General features: G+C 41.4%; 1 long non-coding RNA gene across 2 annotated transcripts in view; it reads left to right on the top strand.

Annotated features, from left to right (window-relative positions):
• LOC123503671 overlaps nt 1–16,573 on the top strand; it is a 26,068-nt gene continuing 9,495 nt past the window's right edge. Inside the window, exon 1 of one of the 2 annotated variants that reach the window (XR_006674568.1) lies at nt 1–103. This is a non-coding gene — a long non-coding RNA (uncharacterized LOC123503671). Of the gene's footprint in view, nt 104–11,604; nt 11,620–16,573 lie in introns of those variants that run through there. The other variant, XR_006674571.1, reaches the window with a different exon arrangement.

Here is a 16,573-nt window from a genome sequence, read left to right on the forward strand (position 1 = left end):
TCGTTCTTCGTTTTTGTTTGTCCATCAGTTATCGGCTGGAAAGGAGAGGGAGTGATCGTGCAGAGTTGACTCACTGATTGCTGAGGCTTCAAGGGACGCACGAGTGAGTATCCTGATATCTGGTGATTTCCCTGCATGCAATAAAGATCATTATGGAATTATATCCATATAATGACGAATTATACAAAATTGCCACACGAGTAAAAAGAACCTTAGGCTTGAAGTTATGTATGTTATGTTTGTGGCGTTTCCGTATCGATGGCAAGCAGTTTTGAATAAGGCCAAGTTGGGGTAATACTCCTTTATTGACCAGCCCGAAGGAAGGATGAACAGATAGGCGAGCTCTCCTACCAATCTCCCAGCCCAGATTCGAACCGTGGTCCGCAGATTCGAAGCCAGACGCGTGAGCCACTGCACCCGGAGTTCTTATCGTGTTCATTTAGCGTGATTTATGTTAAGATTTATGTTTGATTCTCAGCTTACAATATAGATTCTGTCTTTCCTCCTCGTTCAAGGTAGCGAACAATAAAACCTGCAAAATAAACACCAATACTTTGGAATAAGACCTAAATTGTTAAAAAGAAATACCTACTCGTATCTCCACAGATGAAATGTAGGAAGAAAGAATGTAAAAGCTGTCGAATATTCAAGAATAAAAATGTCAACAAAAGCAGGAACGAAAAAAGCTTTAGAGTTATTAAAACTTGACAGGCGCATCAAGATTCCATTGAAACATGTCACGTGCAGGTGTTGCGATGGAAAGTAATTTGCTGTCACCTTTCATGTCTTCCCACCCCATCACCACCCATCCACTCTGCGCTCACCTATTTCCATCACGATAGCATGAAGCACTAGTATGACGCACTAGTATGAGGCACGCCACCTCATGCTACCTCACCATGACGAGCCTTCCTTCTCACCATCCCTCGCCTCATTACATTCCCATACAAATTCCTCCACCCCTCGCTTTAATGACAACACCATTACAACCTCACCATAACCCAGTAACAATAACACAACTCACTTCACAACTCATCACAACCCCACCAAGCCTTTTAACAGCACGTGGCTCCCCAACCATAATCTCTCACCACCCACCCACCCCTTATTACTTCTCGCCCTAGCAGAACCGCGTGCCCTTTGGCCTTACACGCTCCCTCCACCCATCAGATCCTCTCCTCCGCCAGCCCCTCTCCCCTGCCCGTGAGGATCTGTTGGCCGCGTGGCTTTATAATTGCTGGATTTACGGAGAGGAAGGCAATTTCCTCTGCTGTTTTCATTTCGTGCTGCTCCTGGAAGACGGTTGCGTGAGGAGAACCCAAGGTGTCCCGAGTAGATGGTCTGTCAGGCATGAATCTTCGTCTAGTTACTGCTGTCATGAGTCGTCACATCACGTCAGCTTTCTCCACTGGGTTCGGTATTCAGCGCTTTCTTCAGTGATATCCATCGCAAGCGTGTGTTTCATTATGTCCATCAGCCTTCTCTTCGGTCCTCCTCTCCTTCTCCTGCTGGTAGATGCTTTTCCAGTATTCTCCTCCCTGCATATCCACCTTTACCCATCTATCATCCCATCGATATATTTGTAACTGCTTTAAGTTTTATCTGATATTATTGGTTTTAAGTGAGAGAAACGAGACAAAGTAAGAACTTCCAGAAAAATATACATGAAAACTTAACGTAAAATGTCATCCCTTCCTCTTCCCGCTTTGTGACAAGGATGAAAATAGAATTCTAAAAACTTGCTCAGTTCCGTGATGATGAAGAGTAAGCTGCGCACTGAGCGTTCCTTGACCACACAGCAAGGCATTCACTTAAAGTTCAAGGTGAAATGGTGAAATATTTTAGAGTGGAAGACTACAATGTGCTGCTGAAAAGCAGTGACATCATGGCATTGGGACGATATTTGAAGGCTGTAATATCCTTTGTGCAATAAAAAATAATACTATTATAGTAAACTTCTTTTTTTAGAAGAGAAATTACTCTAAAGAATGTATGCCGCTAATCTTGAATTATGACGCAGGAACTTGAAGGCTTAGAAAGTCCTCGAACTGAAACTTAAAAGCGATCAGAGCGGAATGGAATGAATGATGGAGGCAAGGAAAGACCCGCGCCATGAACAAAAAAGGTGATGAGAAGTGAGGTGAGGGACGCGATGTTACACCGGACACAAGACTGTCAGACTCTCCAACAGAACAATGTAATTATGCTGTGGTGTTACGTGCGTCTAGTTGAGTGTATGTGTAAGCGAACCTCGTCACATCGCAAATATTCTCGCATCACACCTTTGATGTTACGCCAAGACCCAACACCAGCTGGACGTCACATCCATGTCCCTTCGGATGTTACGCAGTTCCATCACGCGAATCTGTCAACGTTACGGTGATTAGTAGACGTGTAAGTACTTATACTGTGCACAAGAGAGGAGACCTAAGGGAGAAAAATAAACAGAAAACAAGGCCCACTAAGTGCCTCATAAAAGAAAAAGATAACGTTTGCGTTTGCCCGACTCTTGATGGTATGTTGTAACCAGATTTACTCTCAATTTTGAACATATTTCACGAAAGCAATGTATTCTCGTATACACCGAAAAAACTTCACCTTCAACATTATGGGAATGATACTGAGAACAAGATACGAACATGGAAAGGGACTTAAAAAATAAAGTTATGCAACAAAAAAAGGACAACTGTTTACTGCTCACATTACCATACGCATCTTTTCTTTAGTCAGTTGAGTCTACCACCACAATAATGCCAATACAGTGTCAATACATTGCCAATACCACCCCAGCCATCACTCGCAAAGTGGCAGCAGGCATCCACTTCTAACACCAATCGGCTGCAAATGGATGTCCTTAAATGCAATTGCCAGTCAGGCCACATGATTGCCCTGAACGTCTAATTATTGAAATCTAAGGAGCTGACTATACCCAATATCCGAGAGGGCCTCACTCCAGCCTGCCTCCTGCCGCTCCCTCGCCTCCCGCCGCTCCAGGGATCGTATTCTCAAACGTGTGGGTGTCTTGTCTCGACTTGTAACGATTCTGTTAATGTAGAAGTTATTCGTGTTTTCAGTGGTGTTTACGTGGTTACAGTGATAGTATAAGGATTCTGCGTGACCAGTGAGCTAAGAAAGACAAAGGGCTCATGAGAATCTGAATTCTTATGCTGGTTGAAAATGGGAGCCCAAAGAGCTTCAGATTTTTTTTTTTTTTTCCGACAGTCACCACACGTATAACTAACGTCTCGTACTACTTGTAAACACTTTGTTTTCTCATGTACATTATTCTCAAAGGTCACAAAGATACTTGATCAGATTCTTATGGGTGTTTTCTTTATAATAACAGTGTAGAACCCTTAGCAAAACCTTGACTTATGAAAACACTGGTGAAAATCCAAAAAAATAAAATCAGTTTTTATAGTAAATATAGTCAAGATAAGACAACTTTAAGAATACGGATTAAGACATTAGGATGCGGCACATTGATCTAGAAAGCGTACTTTTAACACAGATATGAATAATACTGAATAGAGAAAACCCGCTCCTCTCGCTTCAAACTTTCATCAGCTTGCCATCGCCACAAAACATGCGTCAGCAGCCACACTCCTCAGGTAATAGAAATTGTAATATTAAGTGGGTGTGTTTGAATGGGACGTACCCGAGGCAGCGAATGCGCGTCCTCAGAGGAGGGAAATACTGAGGACGTAATTTATACCTTGTCATTCTGGGTAACACGGTCCAGGTATCAGATGGTGGGAGCAGCGGCAGGAATTCCTCAGCGGGAGTGGTGGAGACGCTGGCTGGGAGATAACGCGTGTGGGGACGTGTGTGGAGGCGGCCTGGGGATGAATAGAAGGCGTTGGCGTTGGTGGTGTGTCGTGCCAGGCTTGGAAGAACACAAAAACATGAAGGAAGATGGAAGGGCAAACATACCCGTATTCACATATCATCCCTATCCATACATTTGTTTTTAGGACCTTTTGAAATGTACACATTGAATTACTAATAGCGTAGTTACTGAATGAGTCTTTTATGGTTTCCTATCACTATTTTTAAACTAATTCATTTTCTTAATTTCTGTTTAATCATATCAGATGTTAGATTGCTACTTCGTGTCATCTCGTGATACTAACCCTAATAAGGATCTTGTCTGTATCACCCTCTCAGCGGCTGAAGGGAACGACCTACATGTTGGTGTGTAGTGGATGCTGCAACTCCCTTTATTCAATTGGTGTGGTTGTTAATGGTCTCGCTAATGGCGACGCGTGGTGCAGGCAATAACACCACCAGTCGTAATGGCGATGATTCAAGATAGTGGTCGTAATATTGCTTGACTTCGACTCGTAATTATTCGACTCCCTAACGATGAGGTGCTTTCGTACCTGACACGACATTGTTGTACAAAGACAGACAGACAGACAGACAGACAAAGGAAGAAACACTAACAGTTTCCATCAAGGTCACTGATCTCAGGCAATTCCTTCCCCCGCTCTACCTTCAAGTTTCCTGGTACTCGTAAACCTTCGTCAGATTGAAGGCTCTGAGCACATCGGGAGCTCTTGAGGTTGGGAAATGAGCGGCCAGGAGAGACAGGGAAAGAGAGAGGGCGGGAGGTGAAGGGACGGACGGCGAGGGGAAGGATGCGGGAAGCAGATAGGAGACTCGTGAAAAGACAAAGAGAGGGAGCGAAGAGGATACGCTGATAGGAAAGGAAATAGAGGAAGCAAATACAGAGAAATGGAGACGGAGTAAGAAATTGTACCGGAAGGAATAAAACTTGAATGTCAAAACAGTTCGTACTGTGAAAAGCTTTGTTCTCTCTTATGAAATATTTTAAAAGACCACAGAAATCAGCTTCCCGGGAGTTTTTTTTTTTTTTTTTTACTCTATTGGTGCTCAATCCTAGTTAAACCATCAGCGGAACTGTAAAACCACCCTTGGAAACCACAGTAACTAACACTATACAGCCTGTTATGATTACAGTTAAAGAGATCAAAAGCCGAAACGATCTACTAGAATGCGGTACATAGGAAACGCAAGCAAACTAAAAGATTATTGAAATACCTAGAATGAATAACAAAAATATATGCAAGAATCTATTTTATCATCATGAAGCGGAAATTTTTACACCTTACGATTTTGTCTACAGGAAACCGATAACAATACACTGCGAACTAATGATTTCCTCTTATTAGAAAACGAAATCCGAAATCTCTTAAGGCGAGAAATATTCATTGCATATATTATCGCTCGTACTGACGCTGCTTTTATTGTTGTTCTTGTTGTGGTTTTCATTATTATGTTCCTTATCATCTCAATGTTGCCACCAATAAGATCAGAGTTTTGGTTCCAAAAACTTGTATCTTCTTTATTTATTATTTCAAGGAATTTTCTCATACTCTCTCTCTCTCTCTCTCTCTCTCTCTCTCTCTCTCTCTCTCTCTCTCTCTCTCTCTCTCTAGCGGTGGGTATTGACGCAGGAATATATCTCAAGAATGGCATCACTGCTGGCGAGTCTTCCCACCGCAGAGGCTGGTTATGTAGAAATAGTGTGACAGCCAGACTGCTTCGTCTTGGGCAGGGGGATGGAGGGAAGGCGGAAGGCACCCAGTGAGAGAGGAAGAGGGAGATCCTGAGTCAACGTCCTTCCTTTTTGCTTGCTGTTCCTCCCAGACGTGTTTCTTGACTCCTTTTTGTACCTTTCATCTTGCAGTTCATCTTGTTTTCTTCACATTACAATACTCTGTAGTTCTTTTTGTGTATTCCTACTTACTGTCTCGGTTTCATTGGGTGTGTTAGTTGATGCGTGTGTGTTGCCTTGATGGGAGTCTGTTTTCTACGTCATTTTGGGGACTCGGGGAGATATGTACCTGTTTCCCCTGCGGTGCCTCCTTCAGTAGCGTGTTCTCTCACTTCAAGGTCACGCAGATGTTATTTCTGGATTGCATTTCCCAACCAGACCAGCTGTTTGGCCTCCCTTACCTCCTTTCTCCCCTCCCCCTCTCCTTCCCTCTCCTCCCCACTCCTCTCCTCCACTTAGCAACATCCTCCCCTCTATTAGTTCCCTCTCGAAATGTCCTCTTCCCTTTCATTGCTTGTTTGCCTTTACCTAATTCTCTCCTTGCTCCTCCTTGCTGCTGATTGTTTCCTCTCTCTCTCTCTCTCTCTCTCTCTCTCTCTCTCTCTCTCTCTCTCTCTCTCTGCACGTAGTTATATTAAAAGAAAATAATTATAACCTCATTTCGCTCATGTCCTTAAATTTATGTAATCTCTTATAATGATGTGGTTATCGATGCTACAATTCTTTATACATGTTGATATAAAATAATTCCCGTTTTAAAAATAAGAAGGGCATTGTAAACTGACAAAAAGAATTCAATAAGTGTCATGAACGCTTTCGCTCCTAAAACCTTTTATAACTTTTTGGAGGGACAATTCCCGGTGATATTCCGTCCATACTCCCTCGTTCCTGCGTCTTTTTCGGGGAGAAAGGAACCTCAGAAACGTACCCCAGGCTGACCGATACACGTGCGATCTTCAGCCTGACCTGCTTTGACCTGATGCGCGATAGGAGGAGTCAGGTGAATCAGCTCGGGGTCTGTGACGCACTTGGAACGATCGTGTATCTCCTTATCCACGTGTCCCGCTCAGCCGTGACACGATGCCTGGCCCCCTTCCATCCCTCTTGACGCTGCATTGCTTCGCCCGAGCTGCCTTTGTTTGACACGAGTAGATTCGTCAGAAGTGCCATAGAAAATAATGGAAGTAATAAGAAGGTAAATTTAAAAGATAATAACAGTAATAATAATAACAACAATAATAATAATAATAATAATAATAATAATAATAATAATAATAATAATAATAATAATGATAATAATATTAAGGATAATAATAATAATAATAACAATGATAATGATAATAATAATAGTGATAATCCTTTACCTGAATGTTTATTTTTTTTATTTGTTTTTTTTTTTTTATACCATGTGGGCTTTTCACGGGAATTTATGGGCTAAAGGGGATACTTTTTGGGTACCCCCTATCTCAAAGCCCACCCGCTAGGAAACCGTTGCGCCGAGTGAGGAAGCCCAACCTACACTCGGACCGTGGGCAGGATTCGAACCCGTGCGCTTGGAGACCACTCGGATCCCAAAGCACGCATGGTTCCACTGTACCACGGCGGCCCCTATTTTGAATGGTATCTTAACCTTTTCGCTTCATCTCATCAGAAGTATTTCCAAAGGTCACAGAGGTAAGTAGTCGAGTTTTCATGGATCTTTTCCTCCACTTAAAATTATCACTAGAATCATGAAAGCATCCTAGAAACTTCCCCTAACTTCTACCCCATATTAAGTAGAAGAGGCAAGACGAGGCGATAGCGTTTAGGGGTTCGCACAGTTGAGTGCTCTCGTTAATGAAGAAAGAATCGAGGAAAAAAATTATGGATAAGGAGTTAGAATACTAAACCAGGAATGCAGAATGAATATGCGTAAGAGAATCGCTGTATATTGACGAGACAGTTTCGCTAACATATAACTGCTCATTGAAAACAAACGCATAGACCCAATGGCTTGTAGCTTCCGAATGTCCTTATGATCTCTAGTAAAACCTTGGTAAAACCCATGTTATACCGACCCTATCCGTTCTCACTGCAAGAAGAGAAAAAAAGCACCGCACACTTCTGCACCTGGCGAGCGGTGTTCTGAAGGAGGCAGGAGGTAAGGAAAGGGCGCGGCTCTCAAAGCAGGCTTGTGTGTTGTCCTGAGAAGTGGTAGCTGTAAATATATTATGTTAGGAAGGAAGCAGCGAGTGGGGGCGGCCACTATTCTGTGTGGGAGGACGGAGACGAAGTGTGTGTGTGTGTGTGTGTGTGTGTGTGTGTGTGTGTGTGTGTGTGTGTGTGTGTGTGTGTGTGTGTGTGTGTGTGTGTGTGTGTGTGTGTGTGTGTGTGTGTGTGTCTGTCTGTGTGTGTGGGTTGGAAAGGAGCCGAGTAAGGGGAAAGAATCGGTGATGGAAAAGATATAAAAATTTTGTTGTTATTCTTACGGAAGGAAAAATTGTGTCTGTGATGATGTTACAAAAATAATCTAGCTTCGACCAGTTATTTCTTTACATTGAGGATAATTTATCTATCACTGTCATTACATTTTTTAAGAACAGTTCAGTACCTTCATCAGATCCTCTCTTAATGGTATATATATATATATATATATATATATATATATATATATATATATATATATATATATATATATATATATATATATATATATATATATATATAATATCTAAGGACCTTGTCTACGTCACCCCTGCTGTATCCTTCATATAAATCGAATGCCTCCATCACATCTCTTCTTCAGTATCATGTGTTTTGTTTTTAAGCAAAAGGGGAATTGCAAAGGGCAACAGAAATCTAAAATATAGGTACTGTATATAACAACAAAAAACACTGAACTGCCAGTCACTAAATAGAAGAAGCAGGATTAACCAGAACTAGAGGAGTGTCTTGAAACCTTCTAGAACCATCTACAAAACCATGAGAATAACAGTAGAAGTGAAACCCTAAAATGTTGAAGAATATGAACTGTAAGCTGTTTTTATATGTACAGGTTACTAATCTTAATAGCACAATACAACTCTACCCACTACGTACTGTATCCTCACACCTCTGGAACGATCAAAGTACTTCTAGTCTCACACTGTGTCATGCCCTCACATTCCCCGCCCTGTGCTAAGCTGCGACCTCGCCTCAGCTGACCCAAATTTTGTCTTCGAGTCCTTCCTTGTTAATTGTATTGTTGCTTTCCTGAAGGAGCGACAGCCTCGTGAACTTTGTTTCTTATCTCCGGCAGGTATCGTTTTTTCTTTTCTTTTTTTCAGATCATATAGAGATTTGCAATTTTTTTTCTTTATTAAATATGTTTTCATAGTCAATAGGTAAAGTTTGTTAAGTTTTTGCTGTATAAGGTAAAGCTTCATGATATGTATGTATGTATATAAAGTTACAAATGTTGAAGGAGAAAAGTTTAGTTTCTTAATAAGGTAAAGTTTCATAGTAGGTAAACGAGTTAGTTCCTAATTTAACCGGTTATTTTTCTCCCTCCTTCTTCTTCTTCCTCTTCTTATGTGTCAAGGGGACTGGCCAGAGCAAATTAAGAAAAATTGGAAGAAAAAACAGAAAAAATGTTTGTTTAACTTGGCGCTTTAAAGAGAAAAGGAAAAAAAAACATGGAAGAGGTTCGTCTTAGGGTACGAACACACTGAACGCAATTTTCTGGTAAGGTAGAGAACAGCGGGATGCTTAGCGGTTCAGAGAGAAGAACAAACAAGTGTTAAATAATATTAGTAGCCATATATCTTCAACCTTACCCACCACCCGTTTCCAGTATAACCACCCTTGCCTCTGACACGCTAGGCATCCTGTTACCCTTTATCCTCCTATCAAATTACGTGTAGTGTGGCCGTATCCTTAGTAAAGTTCAAGTCGCAGGAAAGGAGGAGAAACAGAAACGAGAGGCAGAGAGTCCCGGGATTTACCAGTTTGTCGGAGTGTTGTAAGACGAGTGTTTAGGTTCGGCGCTAAATGCTCACTCGGCTCTCGCATTCGGCTGCCCATTTTTCATTAGTTTTGTGTCCCAGTTTGTATATTAGTGAACCTTTTGCCCTCGTTTAGAGCTGCCTTGTTACTCCCGCTGCCTCGCCACCTCATCCTCCGTTAGCAGAGGAGGAGGAGGAGGAGGAAGAGGAGGAGGAGGAGGAGGAGGAGTACATATTAACCAGATTACGGTCCTATATTCTTAAACATTTCTGCGCTTCGTTTCCATTAGTTTTGTCATGCTTTTGCGGAAGGTGCTAGGGATTTGCAATAGTGTTTATGTGCTTCTAGTTTCTAGTGATAGTTAAACATTGTATCCAGTATCATTGGCGTGGACACCCATAATAAGTCCGACTTACTATTCATTATTAAAGATTGTTTGGCATATTACTTCGATTAATTATATCAGCCTTGATTGAAAGATTTTCGTTGTTGTTTTCAAGGGTGTTTACATGTATGATTCTAATGGTAATTCACTGTGCACTCTGCATCATCACTGGCGGAAACACCCGTGAAAACCAGAATTCATAACATTTATTGCCTTTAGAAATAGTTCATACGACACGCAAAATTGTCTAAGAATACGATCAAATAGCAGATGCTGAAAGTCCTTTGCTTGGTTTGCACGCGACAGATGTCCCGGTGGGTGACGAGGAGGGCCCTTGAAGCAGGCAGGCAGGCTGGCTGGTTGGCCCCGGCGACCCACTTCTGATAATCTCAGTCTCGAGAACGTCACTGCGCTGTCTCCTCTCTTTCTCTCTCAACCGTTTTGGTCTCTCATCAAGATTGCTTTTCAGAGGACGGAAATTATGATGGGTTTCTTTCGTACTGGAAATGTAGATACTGTATATTGTTCAAACCGTCACTACAAGCATAACATCTTTGAAAGTCAAAATAACTTCCATAAGAGCCTCATAAAATATTCGTAAGACGCTGAAACCTTTAAGAATATGAGGTCAGACACTCATGCCCTGCTGTCTTCATGTGATAGACGAACAGAGCATTACAAACACCAGCAGGAGAAGAAGGTGCCATAACACTGAAAGAGTTAACAGTAATTCACGTGGATGTCGCGGAGTTCCCAACACACTGCCGCCTCCTCTTCCTCCTCCTCCTCCCTCCCTCCGTCCCTCTCCAGCCTGACCTACTTTCCAGCAACACAATAGACCTTTAAAATGCAACCCCAAAAAGACTATTGCGCGTTTCTCTGTGAAATAAGAAAAGCGAGTTGAAGGTACAGGTAACACATAGGTAGTAGTATTTTCATTCTGTTCATCATTGGGGAGGAGGCCCAGTATGTAATTCACCACGGTCGCCTGTTGGTCACCCAGCCAGTCTTCCTATTACGGAGCGAGCTCAGAGCTCATAGACCGATCTTCGGGTAGGACTGAGACCACAACACACTCCACACACCGGGAAAGCGAGGCCACAACCCCTCGAGTTACATCCCTTACCTATTTACTGCTAAGTGTGTGTGTGTGTGTGTGTGTGTGTGTGTGTGTGTGTGTGTGTGTGTGTGTGTGTGAAAGGGAAGGATGAGGTTGTTTTGTACCTTCTTCAGTCACAGGCGTTACAAGCGTGTCTTCTTTCACAGCATCCATAAACCGTCTTTTAAAGCTTCCCTTCTTTTTTTTTTTTTTTTCCTTTTCTTTTGCCTGATAAATGCACCCCCAGCATCATCCTTCTTACGTATTTCCATCGTACATTTAACTTCCATACTTGTATCATTTTATAATTCACTGCTTATATACATTTTCTACACATTAATCTACATAATAAGCTCAGTGGCTTGAGGAAACTAATTACACAGCGACCATCAACGACCATTACCATCCCTAGATTGTCTTCATGCTCGTCCGCCTCGCCATTCTCCTAATAGTACAGAATCCGCTCCTCACCCCGACCTTCTATGGAAACAAACGATGCTTCTGAACCCTTCGCTGCGCCCCAAGTCACTCACGGACCGTCCTTCAGTGCGTGAACAGGCAATGCTCCTGTGTTCTGTGAGCCGACGCGAGGTAATTTGTTGAGAGTGCGAGGAGATGCAAGTGTCTCTTACCGTACGTAATTTCAGGGTTTTCAGATAATTGTGTAGTGGTGTACCTAGTGGTTGGTGGTTCCATCTTCTTTTTGTTTTGTTTTCTTCTTCTTCCTCCTTCTACTCCTCCTCCTCCTCCTCCTCCTCCTCCTCCTCCTCCTCCTCCTCCTCCTCCTCCTCCTCCTCCTCCTCCTCCTCCTCCTCCTCCTCCTCCTCCTCCTCCTCCTCCTACTCCTCTTTTTCCTTCTCCAAACAGCCTTGCAAGGACATAAAAGTCTGTTGCTGTTTGGCTTTCCTTTGTATTCCATTGTATTTCTCCTCGTCCTCCTCCTCCTCCTCCTCCTCCTCCTCCTCTTCCTCCACACAAAGAAACCCAAGTACCATCACAGGCACACACGCGCAAACTAACTTTATTTCTATTTCTTCACTTTTAAGATATAAATAAATAAATAAATAAATAAAACGAGAATATGAAGTCTTCTATGGATCAGCGAGACTCAGGATTGAAGGGAAACGCAGAAGACTTTGGAAGTGAATGAATGTTGCTCAACTTGCGACCAAAACTGCACTGCCAAGGAAACACAACCTCTAGTTTTCTCGGTGTCGTCCTCGCAGCGTTGACGTGAACAGCAGAACCTTAACACTTTTCTAACGCTGCTTTGAGCGTCCTCCACCCATCATATCCCCATTGGTGCCGCTCCTCGCTCTGAGTCTGTATTTTAGTCTGTATTTTAGTTTGTATTTCCACAGCGTTCCGCCCCACGACCAACCCGCGCCTGCATCGCCTGCCGGAGCAAGTTACCGCCCCCTCCCCTATCCCCGCCTGCCTCCTGCCGCCCCTCACTGCTTGATATACACACGCTGGGCTGCTCTCAGAATGCTAAGTGACTCTGATATCTAAAGCATCTAACTTTTCCCTCTTTTTTTTCTAAGTTATTGATAGAAAGAAAGAAACGAGAGGCCGCGCCCTGGATGGAAAGAATGTTTACATGTCTAAATCGTATGTTGGCACTTGTTCTTGTGTTCATAGTGTTTGATATGCAGCCCTGTGTCCTGGAACACTTTCGGTATCATCATGACTCTTCAAAGGCCACAGAAATGATTAGTCAATTCTCATGAATGTTTGTTTGTTTGTTTTTCCCGTAAATGTACAGAATCGTAGATAAATTTTCGGTAAAATCACGAAAGTGCCCTTGAAGACCGCCAGCATCCTTCACTGAACTAGAGCCCCGTTGAAAGTAGTCGGGATGAGGCTTTTAAGAATACGAGTCTTGGTTCCTTCCTCCTCTACCTATATGTGCCAAGCAAGCAGGGAAACAGTTGCTCCTTCTACATGCTGCCCACAACTAATCAATCATGACAGGGAATCACAACCCCACTGTATCATCGGGAAACTCGTGTGCATGGGAAGGCAAACAATACGAAGGCTGCCGAAGGATGTGTCTTTCGCACGCATCGGCAAAGCCTTTGTCAGGAAATTCTAGGTGCGGAAGCAGAACATACCTTCAAAACCGTTATCGATAATAGTACTGCCTCGACTCCCCTCACGTAAAGCACATTTTATTTCTAACTTAGTCACTGATACTTTATGAACCTTTTCACAGAGGGCGACGCTTCCTCTTAGCCACGCCTTATAATGAAGCTAAAGAAAGCTCTTTTTTTGTGTGTATGTGAGAGAAAGAGAGAGAGAGAGAGAGAGAGAGAGAGAGAGAGAGAGAGAGAGAGAGAGAGAGAAAATTATACCATGACACGATGCTGAGTTAAACTTATGATACGCAATGTAGCTGAAGTAAACAAACATTGAAGTAAGAACGTCATATACTCATAAATGAAGGATAGACAAGGGTATGTATACTAGGAGAGGTGATACTGGAACGCATGTCCTTTTTTCATTTTACGCTCTTGCGGAAAGGTATATGCTGCCACATCTACCCCTGATAATGCCCTCAATAACAGAGAAGAGTCAAGAAGGGTAGATTTATCTAGGAGAATCCAAACCTATACATTTATCTATCTATCTATCTATCTATATATATATATATATATATATATATATATATATATATATATATATATATATATATATATATATATATATATATATATATATATATATATATATATATATATATATATATATATATATATATATATATATATATATATATATATATATATATATATATATATATATATATATGTATATATGTATGTATATATGTATATATATATATATATATATATATATATATATATATATATATATATATATATATATATATATATATATATATATCATGAATTCGTATCTCGTTTGTTATTAGTTTACGAAGGATGATTACTCAAAAGAACACGATCTACTTAATGTGAGGAGTAAAAGAATTATAAGAGTGGAGAGGGAAGAGTAATCGATTTCATGATACGAGTAATACCACCATGCCTGAAAGAGAAACCAAATGAATAGCCAAATATTTTTTCCCCTTAAGTTATGTATGGTAGCACGTATGACGCACGAACACAGTCCCAAGGTATCAGCAGGTGGTGATGACGACTTGCAGTGTGCGGGCGGGCGGGAGGGCGGGCGGGTAACGAAGTCGTGAACGCTGCAATAATTTAGGAATAAGTGTCCCCCTAAAGCGGGTCATTTCGCACTCGGTTCGCACTAACAAAGTGGTGCTCTTGGCCACTTTGTTCTGTTTGTGGGCTGCGGGACTTAACGAGGCGGGGTTTGGCGACATCGCTCTGCATACGTAGTAACGCACTTCTGCCCTTGTCGCCTCCGTCAGGCAAGGGTGCGGAGGGGAGACTGGGCCAGTATTCTGAAACATATTTTTTATCCTGAAAGTCCACAGAGGTGATTTTTCTTATATCTTGATCATTCATAATCCTTTTCAAATTACCATTAGAATCATGGAAACCTATAGAAACCTTTGGAAACCTCAATAACTACACTAGAGATCTTTAAGTAAAAACGACGAAACCAATGACTTTTGGCACGACTTCCGGTAATGGCACAGTTTCTCAATGCATTTATCGTTTTCTTCCGATCATGAGCGAGGTGGAATTCCGCTCAGTGCTGGCCGTGATGAGAACATGACGATCACTTGAGGTAAATGTTGAAACAATGTCTTCCTGTTTGCTGCTGGAGTTTTCTGATGAGGCTTACTTATGCTTCCTCGTGCTTCCTTCCTGCTCTAGAAATTTCTGGCAGAGTGCAATGATCGATTGATATGTAGAGAGAGAGAGAGAGAGAGAGAGAGAGAGAGAGAGAGAGATTTACAAGGTATGCTCTGTGCTACAAATTTGCTATTACGAAGCATCAACCCTTCTTACAATACCCATTCGTCTTGTTATTCTTATAGCATCACAAGCAGTCTCCATAAAAGCGAACATTTCTTCCTCAAGAGCCTGCCAGCCTGAAACTCTAGCCATTGCATAAACCTGATGTAACTTTGGCTTGTATTTTTCAAATATTCTATTCTCTTTTATTCTCTCTTCAGGATTACGAATATTCTCAAAGGCCGCGTTGAAATTATTAGTCAAGTTCTCGTAATTTTTTTTTTTCTGCTTATGAGACAATCTTTATCAAACTAGCTACCACTGGAATCATGAAAACATCTTTGTAAAACCTCCATAACTTCCTCCTGAGTCTATTCAACATAATAAAGATAAAACTCTGAAAAGTTTGAAAATACAGCCCATTTGTTTCTTCCCATCTGACAATATACACCTGTTGCTCGACTTTTCTTATTTCTTCTTGGAAAAATTAAGGATTCCAGGAAGTTTGCTCGAAAAATCAGAGTAAGAGAACAAGAAAACGTTACGTATTCGAGTAAAATCCGCAAAAAGATGAGCAATAGTTGTCATCGTAGCATGGCGCTGCATCCTGTGTTCTCGCCAGCTTTCCGAGAACCGCTGCGTGGCGCCCGACGACCACTGTGTGCGGAAGCGAAAAATGTGTGCTATAGTTTCTCCCGGAATTTCCTCGTAGTTCTTGCTTTTGTCAGCATAATAGTAGTGTGTGTGTGTGTGTGTGTGTGTGTGTGTGTGTGTGTGTGTGTGTGTGTGTGTGTGCGCGCGCGCGCGTGCTCGCGCGTATATGTGCAAACTGTTCGCTTGTACTCACGGGCACAGCTCGATCATCAGCAGATCACTTACGAGAGGTTAGAAGTAAGAAGATATGCATTGAAGAGCGGAAGACTACAGAAAAAAGGACGTATAGTAATAGTGGTCTTACAAGAAGAAAGAAAGAAAATGATAAGAGGAAAGTACGAAAGTTTCGTCTTTGTTCCGAATGCTGTACCAGAGAAAATTAGCAAATACCTATCTCAATAACTATCAGGAATATTCGTGCTTACTTGCTCCTTAGCTTGTTCTAATCAATGGAACTTTTACACTTTCAATAAAAGGTGCATCATTGCATAGCTGAATGAGGAAATAATTTTAAGATAGTTAAGAGATAGATTAATTGATGCTCTGATACTTCTACGGTCATCGGCTCCATCGGCAGTTAATGAGCTTTTCTAGAATGTTTCCATTATTATTATCCATAGGATCATTAACAAAGAAAAACTCTCATGAGAACTTCATTAAAACATGTGTCATGGGTTTATTTTAATTGAAAAATAAATTATGTAACAATCCTCTTTCGAAATAAAATAATTTTACCGTGGAAAAGATAATATTAATAAATTTAAAATGTAAAAACAAATCAAATATTGGTGAAGTAACGGGAATATATGAATAACTAAACGAAATAATCAATAGAATAAATGTTCATAAATAATAAAGAAAATATTATATATTAAATAGATCAATGAATAGACTGAATCATAAAGCGATGGTCGTTAAACACATTTACATTCTAACAGCTGTTTAGACTGGTTTCGAAACCTTGTCTTATGTATGGTGGTCTCATATTTTTTATATTTAAT

The sequence above is a fragment of the Portunus trituberculatus genome, chromosome 14, assembly GCF_017591435.1.
Source record: "Portunus trituberculatus isolate SZX2019 chromosome 14, ASM1759143v1, whole genome shotgun sequence".
Classification (NCBI taxonomy): Eukaryota; Metazoa; Arthropoda; class Malacostraca; order Decapoda; family Portunidae; genus Portunus; species Portunus trituberculatus.